The sequence below is a fragment of the Periophthalmus magnuspinnatus genome, chromosome 6 (genome assembly GCF_009829125.3).
Source record: "Periophthalmus magnuspinnatus isolate fPerMag1 chromosome 6, fPerMag1.2.pri, whole genome shotgun sequence".
Taxonomy (NCBI): Eukaryota; Metazoa; Chordata; class Actinopteri; order Gobiiformes; family Gobiidae; genus Periophthalmus; species Periophthalmus magnuspinnatus.
The window spans coordinates 4,427,207-4,445,622 of NC_047131.1; the positions used below are offsets into that span (position 1 = coordinate 4,427,207).

At 41.2% G+C, this 18,416-nt stretch overlaps 1 protein-coding gene across 1 annotated transcript in view; it reads right to left on the reverse strand.

The window, feature by feature from the left end:
• plxnb2b (plexin b2b) overlaps nucleotides 1-18,416 on the reverse strand; it is a 455,012-nt gene that overhangs the window by 373,366 nt on the left and 63,230 nt on the right. The window contains exon 3 of the mRNA XM_033967743.2: nucleotides 1,781-1,841. The gene's annotated coding sequence lies outside the window, so the exon portion shown is untranslated. The remainder of the gene's footprint in view (nucleotides 1-1,780; nucleotides 1,842-18,416) is intronic.

Consider the following 18,416-nt stretch of genomic DNA (forward strand, 5'->3'; position numbering starts at 1 on the left):
TTACACATGTACTTAATGAAGCAAGTACAATAAAGTACTTGGTAATGTAATATGCATGTATACTTAACACGTGCCCATTAAAACCATTACTCTACCCAAATGCACTTTTATGTCTGACAAATTGACATGTTACACATTGCCTCTTTAAATCTAATGCATGTATGACTCATGTGGGCAGCTCTATACATTTTTCATACTCACTTAATATGTGAAAGAAACAGGCTACAGGCCACTTCACCAGCTGCTCCCTGCACTCGGCTCGTCTCTGGGGCTGTAGTGGAGTAAAGCCTGGCCATTACAGCGTATGGGAGTGGATTTAACATGGAGGGAGCAGAGTGCACGCCCCCGGGCCTCTCTTTAGTGCTCGGGCCGCTGTGGTGGACTCTAGCGATCGATGCATTTGTTCAATAGATCATTAAGCAATCCCCCATACCCCCGACATAACACGGATCAGGCAGGAGATAAGAGCGGGATCGATGCTGGACCGCGCTGCGACAGGAAGTGCGGTGCCACGTGAGGGAAAATTAAAGAAATATATGGTGCATTTTAAACTAATTAAGAGAACGGTGCCATATCATATAGCTCACAGTATATAAATATTTTAAATACTATTTACGATTATTAATAATTGAGAAAGGACAGAAGCTATGGATTTAGTTATTTTTTATTTGTATTTATTTGTATTTTTGTTTATTTTCAAGTTTTTGTTTAAATGTTTTGGGTTTTTTTTGTTTAATCATTTTTTATTATTATTATTTATTTTTATATTTTATTGTTTTCAAAAGACATAACAATAGAACACTGAACATTCGGTCAGCTGTCATTTAAATCCAATTTCCATTTTTCCCTCTTCATATTTTTCTTTTTGTAACCTTAAAATATATGCAAGTCTCACCATAACACGTCTTCCTTATGCCATTTGCGTGAAATGGCTTTTTTAATGCTGCCAATAATATCTTGATTAAATAATAGTGCTTTTTTTGGATGTGTGCGTCACTAGTTAGCCCAAAATACATTGTTATGCATGTTCTTAGTAGTGTGTACCCATAATCCAAATTTTCTCATTGTATTTTTTATTTATTTATTCAAGCCTCGACCTTCCTTGCCTTTGTATTTTTTGTAGAACTTGTGATATTACAATATACACTATTGTATACAATATTTCAATTAGTAAATATATATAAAACTGATCTGTATCCCATCACATACAAAATACAAAACCCTGAATGAATATTTTGTGTTAAACAGGAACCATATTTGAGACTATGAAAAAAACATAGCAAATCCAAGTGCTTTGTGACAATATTACAAGTATACAGCATACAGGTATATAGTGCACAAAAACATGTCCATTTTGTTCTATAGAAGGTCACACGCCTCAGCAGAAATGCCAACTTATGCAGCATTACATCTGCACAATATAATACACATCCACTGCCATTCTGAGATCAGGCTTTATGTCAATATGAAAAATACATAGGGTCTAATAATGTGCTTGTCCAAATACAGTGAACAGGGCTCAACGATTCACTAACCAGCAAGACCAGTGCTGCCAGATTTCATTTTGATTCCAGACATATTCATTCAGTCACACTAGTCACTTTGACCAGTTGAATTTGAATCAAAGTCTTCCTGATCTTCACTTAATCCAATATTATCTTATCTTATTTACATCTCTCTGTCCAGATCTCAGCTTTAAACAAACTTGAAACTTGAAACCAAAAGTATCTATTTAAAAAGAAGCCCAATATGCACATTAAAGAGTAGTTTTGCTCCTTACCTTATTTATAATTGTCCTCGCTGTGTTACTTCAGCTTCTTTCTGGATACTCCAACTTCCACCTGTCAATCAAAAACATGGATTTGTTAGGAACTATTGATTAAACAGAGAATAAAAAGAACAAAAACAGCACATAAAAGGTAAAACGTTAAGGTTATGAAAGATGTAGTTGTATGGGCGGTGCTGTGGGTTAGCTCGCTCACTCTTTGGGATGTGTGGAGTTTGCATGTTCTCCCTGTGTTTCTAGATAACCTTCAGGCGCTTTGGTTTGTCCTACCACTAAAAAGACAGTAAAAAACCCCTCTGGACCCTGGAAAAAGACGTTCTGTATAGATTTTGTTCATAAAACTTAATTGAATCTTGATTGAAACCCATTTCTATTTGTTTTTAATAAAACAAAATAAAATAAAATCAAAATTCGTGATCGATCGATGTGACGAAAAAAAGTTAGATTTTTTTCCATCACGTTGCCTCGCCTTAACGAAGACGGACGGGTTTAATGTCGTACTGCGGCGCAACAAGGCAAAGCTATAACATCTCCATAGAGACGAACAGGTGGCAGACCCTCCAGCAGAAAAGCTCCACAGCGCATCTTTAAAACCGCACGCAGTCATATCATTAGAACTCGGATAGAAAGTTCCAACTCATCCAGAGCCACGAGGAAGCCTTAGGTTGCGACCCGGTTTAATTCCGCAGGTGGAGATTTGGGCAGAAGGCTGAGGGGCTGTTAGCGAGCGGTGTCAGTGTGAAACGAATGGGATTCTATGGCGGTGAACGGGAGCCACAGCTGGAGAGAAATCGCCTAATCCTTCCGCCGACTGGGTTTGGCGAAGCAGTTATTGCCTTTTTAGAATTCACTAATACCAATCATCCTGTCTGCTTAACTCATTAACATCAGAGCTTACTTGATTTAACAACATAATTTCACAGGCCTCCAGGCAAAAGCAACGCAATACGAGGCCTGGTTTGAAAGCACAGTAATCATTTATAGCACTGCGCACAAGTCTATAAAGCAGTGTGTGAAAGGATATGAGTTTAAATGTGCGAAAATGTGAATATTTCGCCACGGAGCAAGAAAAAAAACCTGAATTACAAGGACCCCGAGACACCTCCGCCAACGCACAACGTCTTATTTTGCAGTGTGTACATATAGACAAGCCCAGACCCTTCACTCAAAATCCTCAAAGACAGATGCGTGTGTGGAACTTTTCTGCCTTCTTGTCGCCATGGAGATGTGATTGCCATGTCTGGAATGTTTCGCAAGATATGGCACCTGACCAAGCTACACGTCACATTCGTGGAGGGGCAAGCTCACTCGCTAAAAGAATGGTTTAAAGGTAATTTTTAACGATATAAACATTTGCAATTGGGTAAATGCAGGATAGACAAGTTTAATGCCTGGAACATTCAAAGAAAAAACATTTCCATTGCGAACAAGCATAAAAAAAAAAGACCTTTTGGGTGGGAAAAATATATATCGAAATGGCAATAATATATATAAGTTAGTATCCAGTGATTTCAATGCTTTTGTGGCAAATCGTACAGTCAATTTGATTTTCGTACAACACCTGAGCCTCAGTCCAAACCATTTATAGGTGTGTATGGCACTTTTTAGGCGGTTTAAAAAAAATTATAAAAGGGAAGAAATGTATGTTTTCCTACTCCTACCATGAACAAACTAAGCCTCCAAGAATTTAGCCTCAAAATGTACTGATAATAATAATCACAGTTTTTCACACCTCACACCTTTCCCCAGAGTTATAATGATCATGTAGCTTCTTAATACCCCAATAAAGGGTGTAATTATGTAGCATTAGCATTAGCATACGTAGCACGCCTCTGTAGTAAATGCCATTGTGTGTGCGTTATTATGGCACAGATCCAGTCATGATCGGAGCGCTGTTTTAAAGGGCAACACCTGCTGTGTATTAGAACAGCTCATAAAAAACAGCCAAACATCGATTTAGTTTCATCCGCACATCAAATTCCTTTACTATTGATTTTGGTCTATATTATAGAAACACACCTGCTCCCTGCGGCCGAGGTGTACCCTGCTCCTCAAGAAATTATACTGTATTTTACCTAGAATGTGCCACAGTACGGTATTAAATGTAGGTTACATGATTTTAATGGAGATTATTGTGGAAAAGCAGCAACATCTCCATGGAGACGAGCGGGTAACGGACCCGACATCAGAAAAGCTCCACATAAAGCGCCTTTAATATGCAACATAAATTCTATAGTCACATTTTTATAACTTGATAGAAAGCTCTAAAACATCCAAACAAGAATATCTGAAACGCACAAACTCAACCAATGCCAAACTCAAGGTGTACCCAGTTCTTCAGGAAATGACTTTGTATTTTAAGAGAACACAGCCACAAAAAAATGTAATAGGGAAAAATAATTGAAAATTCTCTTTGATCATGTACAGTAAAGATAAGTGTTGAAATAAATTGCTTTTAAAGGAAGTCAAAGCACTTGACATCAGCACATTGTTCAGTCTCTCCACACTGGTGAGAAGTGGCGTGTGGGCTTGACCAAAAACGTGATCCCATTTTGAACAGATAAGATAAAAGGAGCTCGCTTGCATTTATGTTTCTACTGTGTATAAGCTGGAAGACATTTGTACGTATTAGTTTTGGTTTGTCGCAAAGACTGATTATTGGAGTAATAATTTCATCAAACAATAAAATATTCAGTATTACTCAGTATAAAGCTCAAGTGTTAGTCTTTTCTCAAATGTGCTCAAAATGTGAACTTTTGATCAGAACCCCATCATTAAAACAGAAATCGCAAATCTTAACCTCAATACTTGTCATGGACTGGAGTCTGGCAGTTGAAACAAGGTTAACAACAACAGCTGTGGCGCACACACACAACCTGGACCAGATCAGGACAAAAGCAGGACTAGAACAGGACCAAACCGGGTCTATATCAGGACTAAACTGTGCTCAAACCAGGACAAGTGTAACTGCACCCAAAAAACAATCTTTTTCTACAATACTGCGTCCAAATTCCTGAATTATTACACCAAACCTGGCTTGCAAATGGAACCCATAATCTCCTTGGAATAGGGCAAAACAACTAACCACTGTGCCACCACTCGCTCAAGAAGGCAGCCCATTAAAACAACAGATTTGCCAAACGCAGTAGCTTTGATCTCCGTGTGTTTTTGGCATCTCTAAGTAGGACAAACACAAGCTCCAGACTTGGACCACCAGTACCTCCTGCCTCCTGCTGCAGTGGGCCCTCTCCATCTGGATAGAGGAGCAGAGCCGGCCTCCTGGAGACCCTCAGATCCTCCGGAAGGGTGGAGGCTTGTGTGGAGAACTGAATGTCATGGAAAACAATGGGATATGTTTGTTTACGTAAGTGTTCAGAGGTGCAGGAGGATAGATAGTGTTGCGAGATCAAATTTCCACAAGATGTAATAAGACGTGAGATTGGGCCCACAAGATTGAGATATAATAAATGGAAAACATGCTTGAGTTCACAATTTGGCCTTCAAAATGTGCTTTTTTATTCTGATTGCATATTTGTGCTGTCTTTGTAGCTCTGATTTTTGAAAACTATGGCTTTTCATAGATTCAGGCTGAAACGCACCGATGCCTCACAGTGTAATCAGCCAGTGTGTGAGAAATAACTATTAGTAAGCATCAAATCTCCATTGCTATTATTATTAGGCTATCTGGGAATTTATCAAGGTTATTATCAAAAAAAAAAGTCTGAAGTTTGCGTAATGTTCCAACACTAAGGGTAAAAACAGAAAACGTGATAAGACCCGTCATGATAATTACTATATGGACTTCAGGACATGACGCCATTTTTAGGAGTCAATATTTATCACAGGTACTTTTTCTTTGTACTAGTGAGGAGCTTTGTTATTTTTCTGTGCTGTGATCTGATTTGAAGTGTAGAAAGTTGAATAAATAACTTCTATGACTCATTAAGTGTTTCATGGACAGATTGCAGCTGGTGTTCATTAAACATACTGTACATGTAGACTAGCTTTGTGGAGGCATAATGGCTTTCAGTCTTATTGTATATCGTCTCTATTTTCATCAGCGATATATTGTACTTCAATACTTAAAAAAACAAAACGCGATACTAATTTCAATACCACAGAGTAATAGAAGGTCTTTATTAACACCAATGATCTCATACATTCAATTAAATCACAAACTATTACAATACACTTCATTTAGCATGTGCCAGTATTCCTGTTAATCTCCACGTTTTCAAATGCCCATGATTGACAGGTGGATTAGCCAATCAGAGACATGGAATTAATAAAGGAAAATAAAATGAATACCACAAAGGGCTGAAAAATGTCACAGATTTCTACAGAATCAATGATCGACGCACTAAACTCTGCTCATCTGAGGTGGGAGAAATGTTATTTTATTTGTAAATCATGGGCGACCAATGAGCTCCTTCTGTTCACATGTGTCACTGAAAAACAACACACCTGATTGGACGATCTCGTTTGACCACGCTTGAGATGCAACGGAGGACGTGGGGACCAGACAGATATCAATACAGAGAGATCGTTCTGGATTTGCCCGTAAAGTATTCCTGTATTAATTCCTTTATATGATAATCTTATGGGTGAGGAAAACATATAGCTGATTTAGAAGAGAGTGGAACTAGGACAAGATGGAATGAGGTGATTTGTATTGGCTTTTTATATTGTTGATTATATTTTATAGTGGCATTTATAACAACAATTAACAGTAAAGTCAATCGATCCCAACATCCCTTGTGATAAAACCCATTAGGCTGCTTCTTAGCCAACCTCAACACTAAATCAGCCTTAACAGCGTACAGTTTACCCGTCTCCATCTCTATTAAACCCTATAGGACTGAAGAATGGTGTGATACCTTCTGTTTGTCTGGGATGAGGGGGGGGTCGAGCCATATGAATCCCCCCATATCCTAAAGACGCACAGCACGGCGCCCCCTTGAGGACATCTGTTTGGGCAGGTGCGCGAGGGCCGGATGTGATTAAGATTGGCAAGGCTCTCCTCTGACGCGGTGCCAAACCTGAGCTAGTAGAGCAGTGTGCTGGAGAGAGGGGGAGGATAGAGGAGAGAAGGAGAGGATGGAGGGATAGGAGACGGAGGGGGAGAAGGGGGGAGCAAACAGTTGAGTCGTCCTGGGACAGATGGAGGTGATGATGGGGAGTTTGAGCGAAAGAAGAGAGGGAATCCGAGGGGAACAGGAGAAGAGAGGGCTCATTTTTCAAAGTCAAAGATGGTGAATTTCTTATATTAAAAAAATTAAACATTAGCATATACTGGTTTGGGGTTTCTCTATAGGATTATCACGTGAAATCACTTGTCAAAACTAGAACAGGACCAAAGCAAGTCTACATCAGCACTAGTGTGAATGCATCCAAAGAAAACACATCTGCATCCAAATTCCTGAATTATAAACTTGGCTTGCACATAGAACCCATAATCTCGTTGTAATAGGGCAGAAGAACTAACCACTGTGCCACCACACACTTGAGGAAACAGCCCATACAAACAACAGACTGGCCAAAGTCTGCAAATGTACGTCAACAACAGTGTGTGTGTACAGGTCTGTGGAACTTTGTCATGGGCACTTTACTGCTTTGCCTGCAGTGTTCCGTGGTATGGCATTAAACTTATCTGCAAGGACACACATAGGTGATGCCACCAGCCAACCAAGTTCAGGTCAGCTCTATGGAGAGGCGACCCTGCTCACAGTAAGAATGTATGTTTTTCTGGATATTTGTGAGTAATAAAAACATCTAACTGGCATTTATTCAAATTGTGGGCAGACAAAGGAATAACATCTCAGCAGGTGGTGAACCTTGCACCAGAAGAGTTACATAGTGCATCTTTAAGTCTGTGTAGATGTTTTAAAATGTCCATAAAGTAAAAAGTAACTGTTGTTTGATTGTTTGACTGAATGCATTATAATTCACTCAACTGACATGACAGTTTAGTGACTAAAACTAGGGCCGCACTGATACGATACTGGTATTTTGGTTTAACAAAACGATGTAATAAAATGATTCACTGGCCATTGTTGGTCCAAAACTCCTCGTAATACTGAATGCGTATTTTCCAAAGCTATTCTGTAGTGATTTACATGATTAAGAACAGTAACAAAACACTGTTTGTGTTTAAAAGAAATAAATAATATCCTCAGTCTCTGCACTGGTATCAGTTGATATTTGGTATCAGCAGATACTTAAACCCATAGTATCGACATCGGTATCAGAACAGACGCATTTATCGGTGCATCCTTAACTAAAAACTAACAGAAATTCTTTGACAAAAGCATGACTCAAGCTGAAGAAATGTTGCGTTAAAAACTAAATAAAAAAAATCTTGTTCTTGTCAAAATGAATTTTGCAACGTTCAAAAAGGGTACAGTTGTGCAGAGTGGTGCACTTCAGAACACTCACAGACAAGACGTTTAAGGCCAGCGAAAAATCTGATCTTGGACATTAGTCCAGTTTAGTGATGGGACTTTTGCCTTTTGAAAGGAACAAATCCAAAAGATATAGATCCCATTAAAAGAGCCATTCAAAAGACTGGCTCTTTTAGTATTTATTTATATGACAGAAGCCAATGTGAGAACTCATTTTAACAACAAACTAATCACAGATAGAAATAACCAAATCTCAGATGTGTTTAGAATGGCTCAAACTGAAGTGGGAGCGTGTTTACCCATTCAAATGATGTAGACTCTAAATAAAACGCTACAAGAATAATAAAAAACAAACTGCTATAGTGATTTTGTTGTGCACAAAACTCATTTGTGTTGCTTTTTCTGCTTCTGTCTGTGTTGGTTCAGCCTTAGTCAGTGTAAAAATGTTGAAACACTAAGTAAAAGATTCAGTTCTTTAAAAAAAATAAACATTAACGTTAAGGAGCCGTTCAAAAGACCCGACTCATTCATGAATGTCACGTGACTAGTCCAGTAGCATTTTGAACTTAAAGTATAAATAGGAAGGTGGAGCGGATGGAAGATATGGTGTACTTTCACATGGGGTAAAGTTATTCTGAGCAGCAGAACATCCTCTGGAACAAATTCTCACTTTTTATTTTCAAATGAAGACATCACATAGAAACATAGCAGATGGGGTTTATTTTAAGTTGTGCATTTGTACGTTCAGAAAACCCACCACGAGTCGACAGAATGGTTCAAAACAGTCCATTGAGTCAGTGAAAACCTATAGGATTTATGTGGGCACTGGTTTTGGCAGAGTGGCAAACATGGAGGGACCGGGGAGTCACTTCATGCTCTAATGTGAAGAGACAACATGCCTGCTTTCATTTGTGTGTTGTCCAAAAGCCCCCCCAACATGTTTATATATATATAGACAAAAAGCTATTCCCTTTAATTACAGAATGGGCAGAAGTCAGGGGAGATTTTAAGGCAATGAACACGACAGATCAAGAAAAAATGCAAGAAAACTACACGCAAAGTTGCATGTTAAAAAAAAATGTGTTGTTGTGTGCTTGGGCAAAACACATCACCAAACATACAATGGCTGCATCAGGAAGGGCATCAGGTGTAAAGAAAAGCAAAACACCATTATTGGCTGTGGCATTTCCTGTCAAAATAAAAAAAAATATAACTGAAAAAAATCTGATTTACAGTAACTTTTCTGTGTTCTCCATAGAGATATAACTTTGCCTGAATTGTTCCACAGTATGGTTCTTTAAACTGTTAAAAATTCCTTGAAAAACATGCATTCTTACAGTGTGCAAAGTCGCCCCTCCACAAATCACACCTGTAACTTGACCTGGTGGCACCTCACTATCATTTCCATGGAGACAGACAAGTTTAACTATTGAGAATTGAGTCTGCACACCCGAAAGTCCGTAAGTATTTGGTCTAGGATCCATGTTTTGTAGCACGCTGGTGTTAGGCGAACCAGAGAAGTCGGTGTTAATTAGAACATATATTTTTTACAATTTATCTGCAAATTATTAACAAATCCACATCCAAATGAACCGCTTTATCCTTGGTCCATTACACCATTTCTCTAACGCACTCTCGGCTCCAGTGGTTTTTTCGAGACCTCTCAGACATTTTAAGTTGATGGTGCTCGCTGAGTACAGGCCGCGAAACGACACAAAAATCTTTAACCATCAAAAAAGCAATTCCATTTCGCGCAGAGGAGAGGGGAGAGTCAGTTACAGGGACCTAAACAGAAATGAAAGTAGGGATGAAAGCGCTCCACCCCACGATATCTACAAGAAAGAGGCTTAACACCGAGTCACCCCGCTGTTCAAATGGAAGGCTTCGTCTGGACTTGTCAAATACAGGGAGCAGAGGCCGTGTAGCTCATTAACATCGACAACATCACTTTGGTTTGCAGTGCTTAAAATAGGTCAAACCGTACTGGATGTTTAGGCCGTGGTCTTCAGACATACACAGCCAGAAGCAAATCACTTCTTAAACTTTCTCAGATTAGGCCTGTCAGGAGAACACATTTTGAAGTACGATATATTGTTGAAGTAAATATAGACGATAAACGATGAAGAAACCCAACCATAAAGCAGAATTATACACAAAAAAACTATTCTAAATGTACAATAATGCTAAAAATAATAGAATGCAACACTTAAGTACTTAGTTTGTGTCTAAAACAAGTTATAAAAGTTCATAAATCAAACTTCTACAGCTCAGATCTTGCCAAATACAGAAAAATAACCAAAGTTTTCCCAGTACTGCAAGGAAAAGCTCCATCCATAAACACTGACCCTCAACGATAAGAACGATAAGTCGATGTAGTTATTATTCTGACAGGCCTATCTCTAATTCAAACAAAATAGGAAACAGCATTGTAATCTTTAAAGCTGAATTTTTAAGCACTTTTACTTGAACTTTGTGTCGCCAAAAGTATTGATACTCGCATACTAATCCATATTAATTGGCTGATCGAACGGTCTTGGTCTATATTGGAACAACTTTAAGGAGATGTAATATTACAAACTAATAGACAAAAGAATAAACCTTTAAACACAAATAAACGTTTTAAAGAGCAGGTTCCTAGAGTCAGTTTATAATCTCGCGACAGTACTCATGGCATTTACAGACGAGTTTCTGACGGAATGTGAGATGTGATTATTGTCATCAAAGCATTTTTAGCCACTTGGACACACAGCATGAAAAGATTTGCTGATTTCTCTTCAAAGCAGAAATCCCAAGCTCGTAGTTCAGTGAATGAGAGAAAGATTAAATCCTGCTGATCAGATGAGATGTAGAACAGGTCCCACAGTACAGACTCCTGGATACAGTCTATCAGACAGACACAGACTGTTACAAAGCCTTTATGATTCATATATCTACAGTATTATATAACTGTCCGTCTCTCAGCGCTACCCATAGACTGTATATATAAATGGACATAACTAACCTGCTAGCCGCCGTGTTCCAAATAAAAAGTGAGCATGGGCACGTTTCCAGCTCCACTGACTCTGGCTCCAATTCACTTTACATTGGTTGTACCTCTCTCTGTAACTGCTGCTGTCAGGGTCGTCATTTTGGTCTTAAAATGTTCGTATCGACCCGCTCTACATGATCCTGGGGGTTTTATTTTTGCTATTGTGTCCATAAATCAAGATATGAACATTAATAAAAGACAAATCCGCCTTTTTCTCTGAAATCGCCCCCTGCCAAACCAGAGGTACAGGCAGGAGGGGCGTTACCCTCAACAGCCTGGCTCTGGATGGATTGGATACGATATTCATGGCCAGAATTCCTAATATGAAACTTGACAACAGACAAGACCTGGTCGAGTCCCGGTCAAGTTCATACTTTATCTCTGGTTCATTTCAAGTTTAGTACTGGATCTGACTGCCCTGTCTTTGTCCTAGTTTTGCCCTGGTCCTGGTCTCAGTCCTGGTCTCAGTCCTGGTCTCAGTCCTGGTCTCAGTCCTGGTCTCAGTCCTGGTCTCAGTCCTGGTCTCAGTCCTGGTCTCAGTCCTGGTCTCAGTCCTGGTCTCAGTCCTGGTCTCAGTCCTGGTCTCACTCTTACCTCTCTAATCACCCTGCCCCTCACTCTTACCTCTCTAATCACCCTGCCTCTCTCACTCTTACCTCTCTAATCACCCTGCCTCTCTCACTCTTACCTCTCTAATCACCCTGCCTCTCTCACTCTTACCTCTCTAATCACCCTGCCTCTCTCGCTCTTACCTCTCTAATCACCCTGCCTCTCTCACTCTTACCTCTCTAATCACCCTGCCTCTCTCACTCTTACCTCTCTAATCACCCTGCCTCTCTCACTCTTTCCTCTCTAACCACCCTGCCTCTCTCACTCTTACCTCTCTAATCACCCTGCCTCTCTCACTCTTACCTCTCTAATCACCCTGCCTCTCTCACTCTTACCTCTCTAATCACCCTGCCTCTCTCACTCTTACCTCTCTAATCACCCTGCCTCTCTCACTCTTACCTCTCTAATCACCCTGCCTCTCTCACTCTTGCCCCTGTCACCCCGCCTCTCTCCTCTCTTCCACACCCAGCTCAGCTCAATCTGCTCGCGCTCTCGTCTCCTGGAGGGGGCAGCGACTCCTCCTCGACACTCCATGTGAGAAATGTATATATTTGTAAGTGCTAATGCTAACAGGCGCTGAACAGGGGGCCGGCTGCAGACCAGATGGTTTGGAGAGAGGCAGAGGATCAGTGAGAGATGCTAGCACCCGCCTGCGCTAACCCCCATTCTGTTATATACGAGAGAAGGCACATGCACATCTCTCTCAAGGATTCAAGTAATCCTGGTTTTGGTCCTGGCTTTGGTCTCGGTTCTATTGCCGGTTCTTTTCTCGGTTTTAGTCCTGGTTTAGTCCCTGTTCACGTCTCTGAATAAATACAAAATAGACGTGAATGCCATACTGTGGAGCATTCTTGATTTGGTGCCATTTTCTGTTCAGTCCTGTTTTTAATTAAGGCCTCCAGTGTAAGTCTGAGTTTAGTCTTGGTTGAGTCCTGATTTTGTCTGAGTAGATCACAAACAAACATAAAAAAAATAACAAACAAACACAAAAAACCTGAATTAGTCCTTTATTAAGTAATTGTTTAGTTCTGGGCTAGTCAGTTGACATCTGGAAAGTTTTTAATTTAATATAAACATATGACTCCATGGCATTGTTTCCATAGTAACTCAGTCAGACTAAGAATCAGTAAACCAAAAAAAAAAAAAAAAAAAAAAAAAAAAAAATCCAGATCAGGAATATTGGACTAATTATTGACGTAAAGCGGTTTTATGAAAATCCCGTCTGGTTTACTCTTGTCGGTGTCGGTCAGCCTTGTTCAGAATATTTAAGACCTGGTTTCATCATGAGCTTAATCCTACAGTTTAACCCTGGTTTAAACGACATATTAAATAAAACAGCAGGCAAAATAATAAAATGCAGAATCCCATTAGCTTAACTGCAGGTAAATGGCGGTGTTTAAACGGAGGTGTAGCAGCACAATTAGCTCTGGCCTGTGTGTTCTTATGGGGGCAGAGACGCAGTAGATTAATGAGTCTGATCAAAGGCCACGAGAGTTTAAACGAGACACAGGGATCCCACTCTGCAAGTACTACTATAAAGTCAACTTACAGCAAACACAAACTGAAGTGTGCCACGCTAATAATGAAAACACACATCAATCAAAATATATAGATTTAAAGGCCCTTCATAAGACATTCACTTCCCGAATGCATTTCTAGGATCCTAATTATTCACTGCAATGTGTACATAAGCGATTGTTTTGTTTACATCTTTCAGAAACCAGAGTGGAGTTTTGCAGCCACGGTACTGCTACGTTTCATTATCTGCTAGTATTTGGGTAATTCACTGGACGACCCAAATAACGAATAACAATATTGAACCCGATGGGCCTTCCTTGTACTGAATCCACTTTACACAAATATATGCACAAGAGTACACTGGATCTGTGGAGTCTTTGTTGTTGGAGTTCATGTGTTTTTGCAGTTGTCACGCTCTGACACCTCAACAGGAGGCCAGGTCATGAAAAGTGCAGGAGGTTTAACACAGCTGAGCAGGACGAGGAAGGGGGAGGCTGGAATTTTTGTTTTCTAGTCCAGGTCCAGTCCAAGTCTAGTCCAGGTCCAGTCCAGTTTGTTTTCAGTCCAGGTCTAGTCGGCAAGGGGGAGGCAGAGCTGTACAGACAGACCAAATGGACTTAATGGTGCACACCGGGACAGCGCCAGGGCACATGGGAGCACATGAACAACTGACCCACAGACAGGAAAACAGTAAATCTAACGCTGCTGTCAGCCCATACATCCCTTGCTTTGGATCCTAACATTTCTAAAAGATACCATGAAAAACAATCTCGTGTGGTCCAAGAATGGCATTTCGCATTTGCTGACGAAGTCCCGGTTCAGTTGGGGTTTAGTCCTGGTCCAGTCCCTGTCCAGTCGCAGTTCTGGTCCACGTTACGGACCAGGTTCCAGTGCAGGTTCCAGGGAAGTTCATGTTCCAGTCCAGGTTCCAGTCCAGGTTCCAGTCCAGGTTCGGGTTCCCGGGAAGTTCACGTTCCAGGTCCCAGTTCCAGGGAAGTTCATGTTACAGGAATCTCCAGGTTCCAGTCAAGGTGCCAGTCCAGGTGCCAGTCCAGGTGCCAGTCCAGGTGCCAGTCCAGTTCAGGTTTTCAGTGCTCCAGTCCCGATTTCAAGTTCTGGTCCTGTTTCAGTCCCGCTTCAGTCCTGATTTAAAGCTGGTATGAATCAGAGGACATATGTGAGCCATGCTTTATATGTAGCTGTATTCTCACACTTAATCGTGTTAGCCAAACAGCATCACACAGATCAGGGCTTGTTGTGCACTTTCATTCGACTTAAAATTCACACCTCCTCGACTTGTTTATTTCAATAGATTTCAGTGCCATTTGTCTTTGTCAACGTTTGAAGTTCCTGATGACAATTTGAAAGAATCTATGAATACATTGGAGCTGCTGGCACTGAAGAAGTTATTATAATTTTGGCATCACCATACAGAGCTGTCAACTTTGAATGCTGATTCCAACACAAATACTTTTGTCTCACAACTTCCTTTGAGTTTTTTACCTGACTCTGTATCCTCTTATCTCACTGTATATGTCTGTACCATATATTCACTCTCCCTCCTATAAACCATGTACTCACTGCCCTCCTCTGTGAATAGTCATTTTTATATAGTGCCTTCAAAGAACTCAAAGCGCTTTAACATCGAGGAACCGCTCACCAGTGCACACAGACAGTGAGGGCGAGGTGGGTTAAGTGTCTTGCGCAAGGACACAACAACAGCATTCATCTGTGGGAGCAGGAATCGCACCGTCAACCTGTGAGTCTATGGATCTGAAAACTCAACCAATAATGTGTATGTCAAGAGCAGGATTTGAAAGCGCCAACCTTCAGATTAGAGTATAGACGCAGAACTACTGTTTCACCTGTACCATATACTCACTGTCCCTCCTCTGCACCATATAGTCACTGTCCCTCCTCTGTACCATATACTCACTGTCCCTCCTCTGCACCATATAGTCACTGTCCCTCCTCTGTACCATATAGTCACTGTCCCTCCTCTGTACCATATACTCACTGTCCCTCCTCTGCACCATATACTCACTGTCCCTCCTCTGCACCATATACTCACTGTCCCTCCTCTGCACCATATACTCACTGTCCCTCCTCTGCTCCATATACTCACTGTCCCTCCTCTGCTCCATATACTCACTGTCCCTCCTCTGCTCCATATACTCACTGTCCCTCCTCTGTTCCATATACTCACTGTCCCTCCTCTGTACCATATACTCACTGTCCCTCCTCTGTACCATATACTCACTGTCCCTCCTCTGTACCATATACTCACTGTCCCTCCTCTGCACCATATACTCACTGTCCCTCCTCTGCACCATATACTCACTGTCCCTCCTCTGCACCATATACTCACTGTCCCTCCTCTGTTCCATATACTCACTGTCCCTCTGCACCATATACTCACTGTTCCCTCCCTTACCATATACTCACTGTCCCTCCTCTGCACCATATACTCACTGTCCCTCCTCTGCACCATATACTCACTGTCCCTCCTCTGCACCATATACTCACTGTCCCTCCTCTGTACCATATACTCACTGTCCCTCCTCTGTACCATATACTCACTGTCCCTCCTCTGTACCATATACTCACTGTCCCTCCTCTGTACCATATACTCACTGTCCCTCCTCTGTACCATATACTCACTGTCCCTCCTCTGTACCATATACTCACTGTCCCTCCTCTGTACCATATACTCACTGTCCCTCCTCTGTACCATATACTCACTGTCCCTCCTCTGCACCATATACTCACTGTCCCTCCTCTGTACCATATACTCACTGTCCCTCCTCTGCACCATATACTCACTGTCCCTCCTCTGCACCATATACTCACTGTCCCTCCTCTGTTCCATATACTCACTGTCCCTCCTCTGTCCCTCCACTGTTCCATATATTCACTCTCCCTCTCTTCAGCTTAGACCTTTTTAGTAGTAAGATCTACAGCCAATTCTCTGTCAGTGAAAGCATCTGGTCTGGAGCAGAGTTCAGACTTTGAAAGAAATTGACTTTTTTCAAATCAGTCTTGTCTAGTGTTCAGGAAAAAAATATTGAAATTCAGACTATTTCCTGTATAAAAAAATATCAAATAGAAAATCGTGAATGATCTACAGGAGGATCAATATAATAAATGTTTTTCCGTACTCCCGTGCACTCCTCTCCCTCCAGTCCTGCTGATAATGCCGCCTTACAAATGCCATTCGATCAGGAGGGAAACGGAGTGAGCATTTTGTAGTTAACACGGGGCTCACAGATTGCAGAGTTGGCACGGCTCACGGGGGACCAGCCTGTCTGACGATCCTGCCCCTCCCTGCCCTCTCCTCGACCTTCTCCATTAGGGCCACACACAAAAAAAAAAAATGAACAAATTACCATGACGATGCGGAAAAACAGCGACTCAAAGTTGGTGAACAGATGATCGGCAGGAGAGGAGAGGAGTGAGGGAGAGGGAATAAACCGAGAGATGAGCGGACCGGAAGACACAAGGAACGTTTGGCAGGCGTCCACGGAAAAGACAGCTGGCAGCGACATCCTTCACCAACCTGGAGAGAGGCGCAAGGCATGATGGGAAGTACCTCCTGAGACGCGACGCCCGAGAGGAGATATGAGGATCAGATGTGACGGGGGAGAGGAGGCACGGAAGAAACATGCAATTACTTAAAGGTAGAATGTGCAACGTTTTTGTCAGAGGGTACAGGTCAGATCTGCGGAGAGGCAATGTCACTCACATTAAAGGGCCTGTTTTTTATTTTAAGAATGCATGTTTCGAGGACCCATATTACACTATCTACTGATTTATGTTATAACGCTGTACTCGGAGTTGTGTTTTGTTTCACACAAAGCCTGCATATTTAGGCTGAGAAAACGCTCTGTTCCACCTTGTGATGTCATCATGTGGTAATACAGGAAGTGCTCCACTGTGTTTTTAAACTCCATACACCTTCATTAGAATCATTTGGATAATTTCAGCCCTGGAATTTGCAATCTCTACTGAACTAAGGGTAAAATATAGCTGTGAAAAACAGTTGAAAACTACCACTTCATGACATCACAAGGTGGAACAGAGCATTTTGAGGTTTGGAGATAACAAAACACAACTCCAGGCCTGTTTTTGAGGAGGTAACAGCATTCTAAACATGGTATAAAGCTCACAAAAGTAAATGTATGTCATATAGAACCTAATATGTTTCCTTTTTTCCCCAATAACAGAAAACTGCAACTGAATAAATGAAAGATAAATGAGTTTAATGCCATACTGTGGAACATTCCAGGCAAAGCAATAACATCAAGCAAATGGGACACAAGACAAGTTGCAATCTGTGTTATATAGTAATCCAGATTTATTTTTACACCTAACCGCTTGGATTTCATCTGATCCATTATACTCAAGCAAGCAAGCAACACCACTAAGCATTTACAAATCAGATCTCTGGAAAAGAGACCACACACGATAAGAATACATGTTTTTCAAGTTGTTTTAGCAATAAAAAATTCACGCTATTGAATAAATGCAAGCTAGTTTTGTGTAATGTAATAATGTCGGGCAGAGCCAGCTATTGCTTTGAGAGTTCAGAAAAATTACCACTGTTGCCATAGCAATTCAGAAGAAAATATTATTTATGTATTTAAAAGGCGAAAAGTAAAGGCGAAAAGTAACAGGAAACTGAAACTCATAAATAACACATTCAGGGAGACAAGCTGGTGATGTGTCATATCCTAGAAAAGTTACATACTGCAGCTTTAACTTCCAATAATAGTTTCTGACCATTAAAAGATATGTCATAATAATGTTGTCTATGTAGTGCAAATGTTTTAAATGTGACACATGCGGGGTAGAGGAGGAGGAAGAGGGGGTCGGGTGAGTTTTTCTCTTTGGTCTCTCGGCTCCAGCGCTAATTAACACAGTTCCACAGTCAGGGCCCCCTGCTTGTCTCCCAGGCTGGCCTTCGAGCTCACGGTCTGGGCTAAGGGCTGCTGACGCCTGGGTCTCTGTGTGGAGAGAGAGAGCAGAGGAGAGGAGAGAAGAGGAGAGGAGGGGCAGGGGGGAGCAGGGGAGTCAA